The 15225-nt window shown below is 39.8% G+C and overlaps 1 protein-coding gene across 3 annotated transcripts in view; it reads right to left on the bottom strand.

The window, feature by feature from the left end:
• Positions 1-15225, bottom strand: part of CHCHD3 (coiled-coil-helix-coiled-coil-helix domain containing 3) — a 267194-nt gene that overhangs the window by 198188 nt on the left and 53781 nt on the right. The gene's annotated exons all lie outside the window — the stretch shown is intronic.

Here is a 15225-nt window from a genome sequence, read left to right as displayed (position 1 = left end):
ACACTGTGTTATCCTTTAAGAGATGAAAGCATGGCCAAATTCAACATTCAACAAATATTTAAGTACAAACGGTGTGCAGGGCCTGGTTTATAAAGCTGGAAGCATTTCCACGATGGTGTATTTCTTCTACTGATACCTGATCTTAGAACACAACCATACATTCACAGATGTGACATGGTGCTGATCAGTTAACCAAATCACATTTAGGCAATTTTAGCAACACCAAGTTCTGGAGCCTGCCGGCACATACGTCTCTCACTGCTCTAAGTCTATTATATCTCCTCAGTTGCATACAGGTCTCACTGACAGGTTTTTATATCTAGAGAGAGCCAACACAGGATTAGAACTGAGTAACAGTTTAAATGTGGTTTTATAATCTCTTACTTAATTTAATTTATTATTAATTTATTATTTAATGTATTATTTAATCTATTTGGATTATTGTTAAATAACCCAAAATTATCTGGCAAGTATTTAATAAGTGCTTAAACTCTCATGACACTCCTTCAGAACAAGACCAGCAAAAAGACTGCTCGGTCCCACAAACCACCACCCATCTAAAATTATGAAACTGCCAGCCAACAAATATGATAAGGTGTGATCACATGGGCATAATGTAACACAACGCTGGTTTTACTCCTATCTTCCCACAACGTGCAGCAGTGAGACAAAAGCAGGGACTCCTTGGCAGTGAGTTAGCCAGCACAATTTCTTGAAGGTATACTGGCAATAATATTTTGTGTAATTTTTGCCCGAGCAGTTGCACTTGTAGAAATGTACCCCAAGGAAGTAATACCGGATAATACTGTGACAGGAAAGGAAATGACACTGGATACGTGTAAATTTAATAACAAGGATATTCAAAGCAGTGTTCACAGTAGTGAAGCATTCTGAACTATTTATTTGGAAGGCTAAGTCTCAAATGGTGAACTACCATGAAATTATCAAATGACAAAACGCCCATGATACATTTAAAAACAAAAACAGAGCCACTTAGAAAACAAGAACAACATGACACCACTTCCACTATCTTCCTCCATGTAGGTGAGTCTCTGTACCAACATATTGACAACGGTGTTTTGGGAGCGGTGTTTTGGGATTATGGCAACTTTCATTTTCTTCATTTTGTTTAGCTGCTTTTCTCTAATTTTATGTACAGGGCACATTACTTCTGAAATTAGAATAAAGCATTTATTACTACTGTGTGCATCTGACTACCCTTGTATCCATAGCTATCCATAGATAGATTCTCCAGTATTAGGAAGAGGTTACAGGTGAGGGGATGACAGAACGCAGAAAAGCAGAGCAGGCGACGAGAAAGAACCGACTGAAGACAAAGGAAGAGAAACAAGCAGAAACAGACTGTGGATGGGCTCAGGGGCAGGCTGGTGCTCAGGAACCAGCTCCCCTCGTCGGTGCCCGAGGGGCCACCAGGAGTGGGCAGAGAAGGCGGCCGTGCCATGGCCGGCTGACTCCAGATCCCTGCGGCATCTCCAGTCTCACAGGCAGGGGACACTGGCAACCCTCTGGACCTCCTCAGGGACCACCACACGACATCACTCTGAGCCCTCTCCCCACCATGCTACAATACATGTCTCCCAATCTTCTGATTCTCGTAGCTTCTTGATTAATTTATTTGCCCTTTCAAAATGTCCTCTAATTCATTACAGCCTTCCTGGAATTGCTGTCTGGCTCCTCAACATGTGATATCAGATGTCCCATAAACAACAGGACTATTACATTAAAATCGTGAATTAGATCCGAGCAGCCTATTTCTCCCTAAGCCTATTAACTTGATGTTCTACAGGTTGAATCTCATTTAATTTGCCATTTACAGGATAACCTTTCCAGGTGTATCTTTCAAGTCCTTCCTGCTGTTCCGGATATCTCTGAGTAACTGTATGTTGGGGGAAATCATCAGAATGAGGTAAGAAAATTAATCCCGTTTTTGTCCTAATGGGAAAAACTGGAGGAGATGCACACACAGTGCTATCAAGCCAAGACAAGGTAACACCCCGAAGAGGGCTGCCTTCCTGACGAAAGGCCGAATAGCCAGCCGCTCACGGAGAAAAGCAAGGACTGTTTCTCTGAAAGGACAAGACTAAGTGATCAAAAAGGTCAGGTAAGGCAACTTCCAATTCTTTAGCATTCTGCCCTTCGTTATACAAAGATGTATGTCTTTACGCACAGAATTGTCACCAAACGGTCCCAGAATCAGCAGATCATATTACCAATGATTTTCAGGAGAGGAAAATTCAAAATTCAAACTGAGACTTCTCTGTTTTCTGCACACACGCAGAAAAGCAAGAAATTCTAATGGGGTCCCCTCCCCCACACAGCAAGGCCAGGCATGTTTTCAAAGTAAATTAAAAAATCACTTTGCCACTTTTATAACCTCTCAGTTTTATACTGTGTTAGAATGATATATGTTAAGTACATAGAGATAACACTAGTCAGTCATGAAAAATACCTAAGACAAATTTAAATGACCACCATAATAAAGAATTTGATCTTTTCTTTTTTGTCTTCTCCGAAGGCTTATGTCAGTAAACTAGAATAAACATGTTATTAAAAGAGAATCAATAGAAGGCTTTAAAATATACAGTACCACAAAAGGTCAAGCCCTGGTATCGATTTTAATATAACATTTTTTGTGCAGCTTCCCAAAGGGTTCTTTTCTAATATTGTTCTTCATTTTTCTCTCACTTTGCTCCCTGACTGGTGAATTTGTTGTTCTTGTCTGCAAAAAACTGTCTAAAGCTGAGTTTGCTGAGTGTGTGTCATTTCTATGACAAGCTGCTGGAAATGAAAGAACAAAAAAGTCAACCAAAGAAAAAAAATTAAAGGTAGTGGGAGAATAGACAAGAGAGGATGAAGCACAAGACAAGACTCAAATAGCAAAGAGTACAGAAATGTTGAGACTCGGAACAACTTGCCACTGCAAACCATCCTGGGCTTCAGTCTCCCCGGGGGCCCTGCAGGGACACTGAATCCTTGGAGCCAGGAAGGCTGAAGAAACCAGAATAAGAGATGATCTCTCGGGATTCAACAACAACAACAAAATCCAACAAACCAGGTAAAGGACACAGATTTTCAAAATACAAATCCATGTGACCCCCAGGCTCCTCCTGAATTTAAAGCACCAAATGCTCAAAGGGAAATTGGAACACCTTCTACAGGATTCGAGGGAACTAATGAAAGGCGTGCGGCTAGAGCCACAGACTTCCTGACTTCTGTCCCAACATTCAAGGCTCTCAAACTTGGATAAACACACTCAGTCTATGTATTTTAGATGTAGTTCAAATTCTGAGTAGGTTTTTAGTTGCCAACAGAAATAGTCCAGAGCCCAATCCATAGTCTCCTAAATGCCAGTCTTTCACTTTTAGACAATGCTGACTGAGCAACTGTCTCAGGCCGGGATAGAAAAATACATCATTTTTTTCCTAAGTCACCTGAAAACAAAAAACTGCTGCCTCTGGAGTTAAAAATGTAGTCCCCATTTCAAAACCTGTGAGCTGGTTATGCCTACTAGAAGGGAAGATATGAACCACAGTGGTTTCCTGAGACTCAGGAGGAGCTGAAGAGGAATGGATAGGAAAGAGGTGCCAAGGGAAAGAGAGCTGCATTCGAATTCTGACGCTGCCTTTTGTCAGTAACACAGCCTAGGGCAAGGCACTCAGCCTCCTGGCGCTGCGTTCCAACTGTAAATCAGTCCCATGGGGAGCAGAGCTACCCATCCACTTGCTCCCAGGTTGGTGTCGGGGGCGCCCAGCTTGACCCCTGGGGAACTGTGGGGGCCTCATCCTCCAGGCTGCCATACAGGCTATGCAGCAGGGTGGTCAGAGAGCTCCTGCGGAGTGAGCGCTAATGTACACAAATACAGCAGCACAGCACCCGGGAGGCAGCAAGCAGTCATTACGTGAGAGCTGCTGTTGTCACATGGTAATGCTCCTGCCTCTTTTCCCTTTTGGACAAATTCTACCCCATTCTAATCCTATTTAGCCATAACCATAAAATATGATTTTAATTTGGTAATGCATTCTTGTTGACACTTAACTATGCAACGAGTTCTGCCCTCCTGTTCCAGTAAAATCAACAGCCAGATCAACAGCCAAAGTGCAATGAAGAAACAAAATAGAGAAAAGAGGAACCAGAGAGACAACAGGAAAAGAAAAAAAAATTTTTTTTGATAAAGTAATCAGGGAAAGCCTGTCTGTGGGGGCTGGAAGGAACACTGAATAGTAAGAGGGAGCCAGCCATGCAAAAATGGAATACCAGTATTGTAGGCAAACAGCCACAGGCACAAAGAAGTTTGCAGCTGACGCTGTTGAAATATCCAATGAGAAGATGGTAAGGGATGAGGCATGAGCATATTCATATATAAAAGGAATCAGAGGACTAGAAGGTCATGAAAAGGTCTGGACTTTATGCTAAATCTAATGAAAAGCCAGTAGAAAATTTTAAGCAAATAAATTCCCATGATTCAAAAAATATCTTTAGGGGCACCTGGCTGAGAGCAGCCGACTCTTGATCCAAGGTCATGAGTTGAATCCCCACAGTGGGTGTAGCCATTACTTAAAAAAATAAAAAATTTTTTAAAGCACACTAATACTGCTTTGTGAAGAGTAGAACTTGGGGACAAGGGTGGCTCCCTAGAGTAGACTTTGTAATAGTACAAATGAGAAATGATAATGGCTTAGACCACAGTTTCTCACCCTTAGCACTGATGACATTTGGACTGAATACTTCTTTGTCATTGAAGGCAGTTCTATGCACCATAGGATATTAAGCAGTATCCCTGGCCACCACCTGCTCCCTAGACACCAGGGCCACCCGCTTACTTGTGACAACTGTAAAGGTCTCCAGCCATGGCCAAATGCCCCATGGGTGAGGGCGAGAGGAAAATATCCCGAGAACCACTAGCTTAGACTAAGTAGGGACAGAAACGGTATGGGATAATGGATTCACAATACATTTTAAAGGGCTAATTAATTAATTAGAAAGGGGAAAGGAGAGACATAAAAGCAAGAAGAAGGGAACAAGAATAACCAGTAATGAAAATTCTAATATTACTCTCAATTTTTCTTAGGCTAACATCTAAGTTTTCAGTAGTTTCAGGAAAGTGCTTTCTAGGTCAAACCTACCTGGAGCTATACAAATAACTTATGTTACAGAAACTCACTTGGATAATAGTTTGGGATCTTTTTCTTTAAGTCTACAAAAACTGAATTGTATGGTTGACAGGTATATTCATAAAGAAATACACAATTGCCAACATTTTACAGCAAAATTTACTGAAATATTAATTTTCAGCCACTATTTGACAGTATTTTGACAGTTTTATTTCCAAATACAGTCATGTGAGTAAAAAAAATACCCAAAAAAATCCCTTTACTTAGGAATTCTTTTCAAAACTAAATTCCTTATTTATTGAGCTCCACAATCAAGGCAAAATTGACTGTACTGAAATCTGAAAAACATAAAACTTCAGTAAACCACAACAAAAGAGCCTCAGAGAGAACATTCAGACTAATATATAACATCACTGTTGGACCGGAAAATAATTTAGCCTTTGAGACACAGTCAAGTAGAGTAGTGATGAGTATGACTTCAGATTCCAGACTGTTTGTGTTCAAATCCCAGTTTCTCTATTTTCTGGGCATGTGACTGTAAGCAAGTGAGTCTCTGTGTTTCAGACACTTCCTCTGCAAAGCGAGTGTAGCAGCAGGAGAGGGTGCTACGCAGCACTGCTGTGAGGGACTGAATGATCAACATGCACAAAGTGCTTGGGACAAAGAGAGGGCTCAAAAACTGCTCGCTGTTACTATTATTACTTATTATTATATATTATTACTGTGATGATTACTTTTCCTAGGTAGAGTCTTCTTCAAAGGTGTGTATTATCAGATCTAAAGTCTGTAAGATCTGTATATAGGGCACAGGGACAAGGACCACAATATAAGACGGGGGGAGGAGGAGCAAGTTGTACAGTATTATTACTTCAATCTCATTTTGTTTAAAATACAAACCATGTATGACACTGTTAAGAATATATTTCTCCATAGATATGAAATGTGTGAATGGTTTTCTATGCGGAACCAGCAGAGTAAGGGAAGGAGGAGGAAAGATGACTTAAGTTTTTATGCTTCTATATTATCTGAATATCTTCAATAGGAATTTCTTGTGTGTGTGTATTATTTTTTTTTTAACAAATAAACATCCATGTTTTCAGTAGCTTGAGGAACCACTCTAAGTCAAAAGTCACAGGTTCTGCAGCAATAATAAAGATTGCAGACACTCTGTTGGGTAATGGTTTTTAAAAGGCGAAAGATTTATATGAAGAGAAATCAGAGTATGGGTAATGGTTTTTAAATTAATTGACATTTCCCATATTAAATTAGTGGTTTCAGTTGCCTTTTTTTTGTTTTGTGTTGTTTTGATTTGGTTTGGTTTTAATCCATCATCCTATTGTAATTATAGGAAATTGTAGCTTATGGGTTTTTAAGAAATTCTTGTTCTAATCTAATCAGCATTGGCAAAATGGCACTGGGAGATACGGAATTTAAGCAATCCATTCTAAGAAGTTGTGAAGGAACTCAAATTTAAATCATTAATTGAAACTAATGGTGAATAAACTATTTTTATACTTTATGCTTGAGGTCAAAAATCACACTAAAATCATCTTAATGGGGGATAACTCGGAAGCCAGTTGGAGTGAAATGGTTTGAATGTGAAGGCGCTACACGGTGTGTGTGCAGGGGAGCAGTGATAAACGGCATGTGATAAGCCGCTCCCCACGTCATACCTGGACATTATTCAGTGTGGGAATTCTACATGGTAGCTCCAAAGGCACATTGACCTCGCAGCTAATTTTCTCAACATTTACAAACAAAGAAGTTTGTCAACTAAATGTGTGTGATACCTTATCAAATTACTTTGACTATTACAAAAAAGACGAATGACTAATTAACAAAAACGACAAACCAAAAATCCAATACATAAAGCAAAACAACCAACACAATAATAGAATGACTCTAAGTCCCTTAACAAAAAACAAAAAAAGCCCAAGAATGAATATAAAAGGAGAAATGCAAAATGATTTCCACTCCATAGTCATTTCTTAAAGTAAATCCTACAACTCTTTATTACTTCTGGAACAATGACAGGGCCCAGCAGAGCACAGCTGAGCATATGTGTGCCTCGGTGGCCGCAAGCTGACACTCCTCTCCACAGCTCAGGAGGCCAAGTACCACCTGCTGCCGCGTGCCAGGCCACCACACTGAGCAGTTAAGAAAAATGTCCCAATCTTAAGCTAACAAGAAATTCAAATTGCCTCCATCACTTAAAATATGTACACAAATGAGCATTTAACAGTTAAGTTACAGTCTATATAAATAAAGGATACTAACTTTAAACACAAACTCTCAAAAGATTTTGGTCCTAAAATAAAGGAAGTTGTAAAAAGATCGTCCTGAGCACTGGCCCAGATTTAATAGTCAGTAGCACATCCAAGAGGTCTTTTTTGAGCGATCTATTATTCACTATGATTTAGAGGTGAAAATCCACGTAAGTGCTTGCTACTCTTCCCCACAATGAGACATGAAAAACGTTAAGGAAAGTACTCCCTGTACACACAGAAAGGTAGTACTGTAGAACGGTAAAGTGTATGGACTCCAGGGACTTGGGTTTGAATCCCAGACCAACCATATACTATAGATACAAGCTTGGGGAGGCTCCTTTTTACCTATCAGTTTCCTTATTTTATAAGGTGGGGTAAGAGCAGATGAAGGACTTAAAATATATAAAGTGCTCAGAATAGCACCAAACACACAACAAATACAAGGCAACACCATTTATAATTATTTTTTTAATTTTCTCATTTTAGTTAGGCAAATGGGTCCTGTACTGGAACTGGTTTTCATAACAGATAATGTGTGACCCCAGAATGGATATTCTATGTGCCTGTCATCTATAAACTGTGAAGAAAGTTTCCAAAGACAAGCCATATCCACTTTCGGGTAAGAGTAAAGAATATGAAAGAATATGTGTTCTCTCAGCAAAATACTAAATAGAAACTTAACATGACCCACTAGCTTCTTAACAGTTTTCTTCCAGGAAAGAAAGAGGGAAGGGTTATTACTTAAACATCAAAATGTGTCAATGTTTGGAAATACTATAATGCTGAGAAAAAAATTTACATCTGATTTACAACCATGTTGCCCACTCATGTTCAGCTTGAGGCTCTACTGGCAAAACTGTTAAGGTCAGAAGAGGAAAGAGAGGACCCTGTCTGTACATTTTTCCACTGTTTCCAAAGTGAACTACCATAGAAGGATCTCACATTCTTCTACACTCTTCCCAACACAGCATTCATTACCAGCAGGATCAGCAGATGTCTTCCAGAAGGGCCAGAACGAAGGGCTCAGCCAGGGTGAGGCCCAGCCTACATGGACCACCGTCCATAAATACTAACTTCTGGACTCAAGGAAATGGACATCAGGCCACTGCCCACCCACCTTCTTGAGCAGACACAAAAACGCATCCATCCAACAAATGCTGTTTGGACAAGACAAGTACACTCCTCACACACGAAGCGCCCTAACTAGCATCAGGGCCATGAAGGTGATTCCCAGGTCTCTAGGAAGTGAAAAGGGGGTGGGGGGCGGTGGCGGGAGGGAGGGGGAAGGCTGACAGAGCTCTACATCCCTAGTCCTAGCCCTTACCAGATGGCACTTTATACTGGAGTCCCACGTTGGGCTTCCTTTGAGTCAATGTTTTACAGGACGGTGAGAGACAATACGATTCTATCACCTCAGCAAGACAGTAGGGGCTAGGGGGCTGTCCAATTCGAGTCCTGGTTCTGCTGCTGACTGAGAAGCTTCACATGTGTCTCCTTCAGTCATCCATTTCTATGCAACAGTGATAAACTATTAATGCTGCTGCCAGTGTTATGGAAGGAACGAGAAATCATTTACAGAGCACATTTCAACCCCCTCCCTTCCCCAGACTGTACCGGCAACACGGAAACGGTGACAAGACCCATGACAACCACAGAACACTCAGAAACCGATTCCTAGAAACTTCCAAACGCAGAACCCAATCTTGGCACAAATTACTTCAAACACTATATGCTTCACGAGAGAAAACTCTGTAATTACTATCAGAAGAAACACGTGAACAAGAAGTAGTTGAACATCACTGCTGCTAATACAATCAATAAAAAAGGTACAGATTTCTACGGCATGCTTGACTGATTCTGGGTTTCTAGGCTTAATATTCCTACCATATAGAAATAGCTTCTTAAACAGGATTCAGGATGGGCTTCTCCAACAACATAGCATTGATAGGAAAGAAAGCTGGCTTTGGAAAAAGAAGAGATGTAAATAAAATAGACTGGAAAATCCAATCTTCTATAATGGCTGGTTGTAGCTAGGATGGAGTGGATTCTATTAAAAAGAGAAAAGTGCCACTTGAAGAGAAAAAGATGGAAAGTAGCAGATGGCAAGACTCTAATACCTAGCACATACAAAGCACTTCCCATCATGTTCCCAGGAAAAGTACTGGGTGACTAAGATATGATCTTTCCTATTGCACTGAGAACGAGTTGGATCTTTCTCTACTTTTAAACAAATACAACAGAAAAGGGATAGGTATAAAACAACAGCAATATTATTTTTTTAAAAGGCTTCAATAAGAAAATAAATCTATTATATTGGGGTTTTTAATACTACAGAAGGAGCTCTTAAATGTCAGTGAGTATAAAGGAGTAGTTAGCAGATAATGCCATTGATCTGTCCACTACCATTACCAAGCCAGACATGGAAATATGTTCACATCACAGCAGATACACGTTACGCCCAGATATAAGAGGTGTGTCACTGAAGAATGATAACTCAAATATTATTAATCACCTTACTTGCAAATATTTATACATCAGAAGTAAGAGTCATTTGCCTGTGACAGTTAAGTACCTTGAGAAAAAACTGACTTTTAAGTCATCTTTTAAAGTCACTTACAAACTACACTTTTAAGGGGCGCCTGGGTGGCTCAGTCAGTTGAGTGTCCTACTTCAGCTCAAGTCTTGATCTCATGGCTTGTGAGTTCAAGCCCCGCATTGGGCTCTGTGCTGACAGCTCCGAGGCTGGAGCCTGCTTCGGAGTCTGTTATCTCCCTCTCTCTGTCCTGCCCTGGTTCGCGCTTGCTCGCTCTCTCTCAAAAATAAACATTAAAACAATAAAATAAAAACCTACACTTCTATGATGAGTGCAGTTATCTATAGTACTTCTCGCCTGAAAACTGTTTTGTTTTTTTTTTAGCTGAAGGTAGGTAATTTTATAACTGTGATTTTTGTCTACAACTGGAAAATGGTGTTTTACACTACATTACCTTAAAACAAAGATTTATAAGACAAGTATCTATAGTCTCTAGTTATGTCTGATTTTTATTTATTAATTTTTTAATGTTTATTTATTTATTTTGAGAAAGAGAAAGGTAAAGAGTGAGCAGGGGAAAGGCAGAGAGAGAGAGGGAGACAGAGAATCCCAAGCAGGCTCCATGCTTGAGCACTAGCCCAATGTGGGGCTCAAACCCACAAACCAGGAGGTCATGACTCATGGTCAAGTGTCAGACGCTTAACCAATTGAGCCACCCAGTGGCCCCTAACATCTCATTTTTAAAGGCATAATTTGTTTTTACTTTTAATAAAACATAAAATATCCATGTATATGTTATAGAACAGGCCATCCTTGCTCGAGGATTGTGAGGATTTTCCAGCCCCAGTGAGTCACAGGAACAATGCCTATGAGAGCTCACCACATGAAAGGCACCACACTACATACATGACTTCTCACAGGTATTTTCAATATGACGCTAACCCACAATATCCTGTTTTTCTCCAATGGACTCCTTCCTCCTTCCTTTCCCAGTTTTTTCCTCCAAGGGCAGAAAACATCTAATAATAAAACTGAAATGAATTATGATATATAATGAGCTTAAACAGAACATACCATCACTATAAATTTCACTTTCACTATAAGAAACTAAATGCACAAATAAGCTTACTTAAGCCCTTATTTGATGACATAAGCCCTTACTTGATGCTATAAGTTGAAAACTGAATGGACCATGCTTTACTCTTACCCAGATACGGGATAAAATTTATGAGTAATTTATTAAACCAAATTAATTATTTTAAGTCTCACAAACCTAAGGTAATTTTCCAAGTAATTAAAAATGAGGTGAAATTTCAACTGATGCTCATCCAAAACAGAAAGCAAGTCATCTTGGCTAATGCATGGTTAGTTACAATATCACACAGCCATTCCCTTCCTGGTCTCCTGAAGAAAGGGTATTAAAACTGAAACACTTGCGCTTGCCTTTATAGGCAAAGAGGTGAAATTCAAATGCCAAGGGTCAGAGGTCAGAAGCAGTCCCATTTTTCTTGCTGTCAGAGACTGACTGTTGGAGGTAGGGTGCAAAAGACCATATTCTAAGCCTATCCTCAAACGTGTCCGCTCTATTGGCCTGCTGCAGTTACAGCACAGTACGGTCAGCCATAATCCAAAATAGGCAGTAAAGAATAACAGCAAAAACAGACTGCTGACAAGGGCATTCAATTTACTCTGGACTCCCAATGCACCAAACAACCATTCCATCCATGAGATGTTGTGGTAAGCAAAACTCTGACTCCAAATTAGACCCATCAATTTTAGTGTACTAATATTAGGTCAGTGATTTGGGGGGAATCATCTTGTCAACTAAGCAAATAACTAAATATTTCATAAAACGGAATCATATCTACAATTAACTGAACTGAGTTCCACATGTAAATGTTTCCTGAGGTACGATGAGAAGACAACGTGTACAGGCGTTGTGCTTACAACTAGCTGCATCGTCCCTGGTCTTCATGGAGACCTTTTCCCTACAAAGCGACTTTTCCTTAGGCTACGTCTGCATGTTAGATTTAAGGGAGTGGAGATTTAAAGGAAAAGAGTTCAGGTGAATTTTCAATGGCCGTTTAAACGATTTCTGAACGGGCTCTGTCTGTGGCCCTGCCAGGCAGAGATGCCCTAATCGGCCTTCTGCAGCAGGTGGGACTCGAGACAGTCCCTCAGGAAGGCCTTTTGGACCTAACAGGCGTTACGGTCTGGAGCGTGTGTGGACTGGACTGGCAGAATGCAGGTCCAGGACCTCAGTCTGCTGTGTTTTCACCCGCCTGAAAGCAGCTCACAATTGCTGTCTGCCACACGGCAGTCCTACACAGTTGTCACAGCCTTGCGGAGCGTCAAAATTTGCACAACTGGTAGCAGCAGCCTGGAAAAACAAAACCAGGAACAACAGCGCAGCAATCTTTTAAGGAATACTGTGTTGCCAATGTTTCAATGGCACAGAATGTGGGATCTCATATGGAAAAACAAGAACAACACCCTGAGCCAAAGAGTGATTCAGAAGACTCAGACCCAGTATGAACAGGGACATATTGGGTCAGATTATTCTTTGTGTGGGCTGGGAGTGGTTACCCTATGCATTTCAGGATTTTTAGCAGCACCTCTGGCCTCGATGTGCTAGATGCCAATAATGACAAGCTGTGACAGCCAAAAATGTCTCCAGACATTGTCTTATGTCCCCTGGGGGCCAGAATCTCCCTCAACTGAGAATACTATCTTAACCTATTTATTTTGTTTGCATTTTCCTTTTCGTGAATATACAAAGTGATAGGTTTTTTAAAATTCGAAGTAAATCGTAGTGAACTCTCAATAAAATTTCTAGGAGAAAAACTATTGTGCTATAATTTGCAGCAATTTTTTTCTTAGTGGTACATCAAATGCTCCTTAAAATCGATGACATCTTCAATTCAATGAAATTTAGCCACCCACCATCCTTTCCCCTTTGTTGTGAAACCTTGATCCTGATTTCCTTTGGGGGAATTACTTCTACCCTGCTGTGTATGTTTTAGAAGTACCAGTTCTTCCCTAGTAGTAGTTCTCTCATCTTCCTTTTGATTCTCTTGAGCTATCCAATATGCTTCTAAAAATGTCCTTGCTTCCTAAGTTACCCAGAATTCAGTTTCGGTCTTTCAACCAAAAAACCTAACTAAAACAAAAGTCCTTCTTTAAGCCAGCCTGACGGAAGACATTTTGGACTAGTTCACTGCCACAAAGTTCATCAGCTTATTAAAAATGTTACTGCCGGGGTGCCTGGGTGGCTCAGTTGGTTGAGCGTCCAACTTCAGCTCAGGTCACGATCTCACGGTTTGGGAGTTCAAGCCAAACTTGTAGGGCTCTGTGCTGACAGCTCCGAGCCTGGAGCCTGTTTCAGAATCTGTGTCTCCCTCTCTCTATATGCCCCTCCCCCTGCTCGCACTCTGCCTCTCTCTCCGTGTCTCAAAAATAAACATATAAAAATAAAAATAAAAAGTGTTACTGCTTCCCTTACCATTCACCACATAGGCAGCGTGAGTGGGTTATAGATGAAGCCAGAATTGTTGAAACAGTGTGATGGGTCTTTGGGATTCATTGTACTAGTCTCTGATTTTCAGTGTGCTTGAATTTAAAATGTCCATAATAAGGTTAAATAAGGATAACAAATACTCTCTAGATAAAAATAGTGACAATAAACTATAAATAAATATATATATACATATATATACACACACACACACATATATGTAAATCAAAATCATTTCCAATGTCCTTTTTGCACAAGTTTGATTCCTTACACATATGTGTACCTGTGTGCCACCCTTACATGCTTGGGAAGCCACCTGCAGTTACGTGAGCATCTGGATGGCAGCAGCAGACACATAAGCTGCATTACAGGTGACGGACGACGGCACGAGGACCCGTCCTCTACCACTGCTGATCGGGCTTTCTTCAATTAAGGCAACAGATACAATAATGTATAGATGCCTCACGACTCCAAAAAGTTGCTTCTAAAACACTATACAAAAACTTTCTTAATCCTTCTTCTGAAGTTTCTTCTCCAGGAGAAACAAGAGGGAAAAAAAATAGCTATTGATTCTTCCAAGAACTACCATACAGATGAACACACACTTTTTGCTGAGATCGGACAGCTGGAAGTTACCATGAAGGCTTCAGGCAAAAAAAAAAATTTTTTTAAGAAAAAATAATAAAAACGTTGTACTACCCTCTGCTCTCCTAAAAGGTGACAGAAAATAAATTCTTTATCCAGAGTCATCTGTCCAGGTTACAGCAAAGCTGCCAATCCCAGTCCACAAGAGAGAAGAAACCGGCTCTCACTGGCCCCTTCTACTCATCCCATTTGCCCTTCACCCTTTACAGACCAAGGCCGGGCAAATGGGAGTTGAATACTGAAGGGGGAAAAAACACACAAAAACAAAAACAGGACACCACAGTGAGTGTTACTGTAACTAAAAGGCTGTACCATTTGGGGAGAAAAGAAAACAAAAGTCCTGTGTGAAATAGAATAAGCAAAGTAAATATGAGAGTCTAACCAAAAAAAGGCTTATTAAAATAAAACTCAATTAAAAATAATACAATTTCAAAGACAAGAAATTCTACCATAATATCGATTTTCTTTGCTTCTTAATGAAAATGGTCTGAAATTTTTTTGAATATTTAAACTTCACTCTCTAATTATATACTCCATCAACTAACCCAATTAAGTAATTATAAAGTGTTGCATAGGAAACTATTGAAATATACACAGACCCTTTTAGCAGTACTAATTACATCTTGGTTTTTTTAAAACCCTAAGCCATGAGCCTTCCCTATTTCCTGAGAAAATGGTGGTCTTAATCCTAAAACTTACATCCTATTCCATACATTTCAAGCAAATTAGAGGTAGCTCAGCACTTTGTCAAAGGGAAAGAAACATTAGAGAATATTTTTCAAACCCTTCAGTTTAGAGATAAGCATCTTTAAGGCCCTAACAGGTTAAAGTACATGTTGAAGATCCTGTGGTCAGTGAGGACTAGAATCCAATTCAAAGATTCTTTACATTGAGCTCTCTTAAACAAAATAGTTAAACAGTCCAAAATAAAAACATACATACAAGGCATCTACATGTGGCAGGCATGTGCCTAGTATTCACAGTAGAAAAGATATTCACATGATTACATAATACAGTATGCTATATGAAAATTTCAGAAGTAGCACAGATGGAAGCACTTGACTCTATCTTGGATTAAAATATATTCATATGTTTTTATGAATAAGTATGTATTTTAAATCTTTAAAAGTAGTA

This window comes from Suricata suricatta, chromosome 2 (assembly GCF_006229205.1).
Source record: "Suricata suricatta isolate VVHF042 chromosome 2, meerkat_22Aug2017_6uvM2_HiC, whole genome shotgun sequence".
Taxonomy (NCBI): Eukaryota; Metazoa; Chordata; class Mammalia; order Carnivora; family Herpestidae; genus Suricata; species Suricata suricatta.
This window is presented reverse-complemented; position numbering and strand designations above follow the sequence as displayed.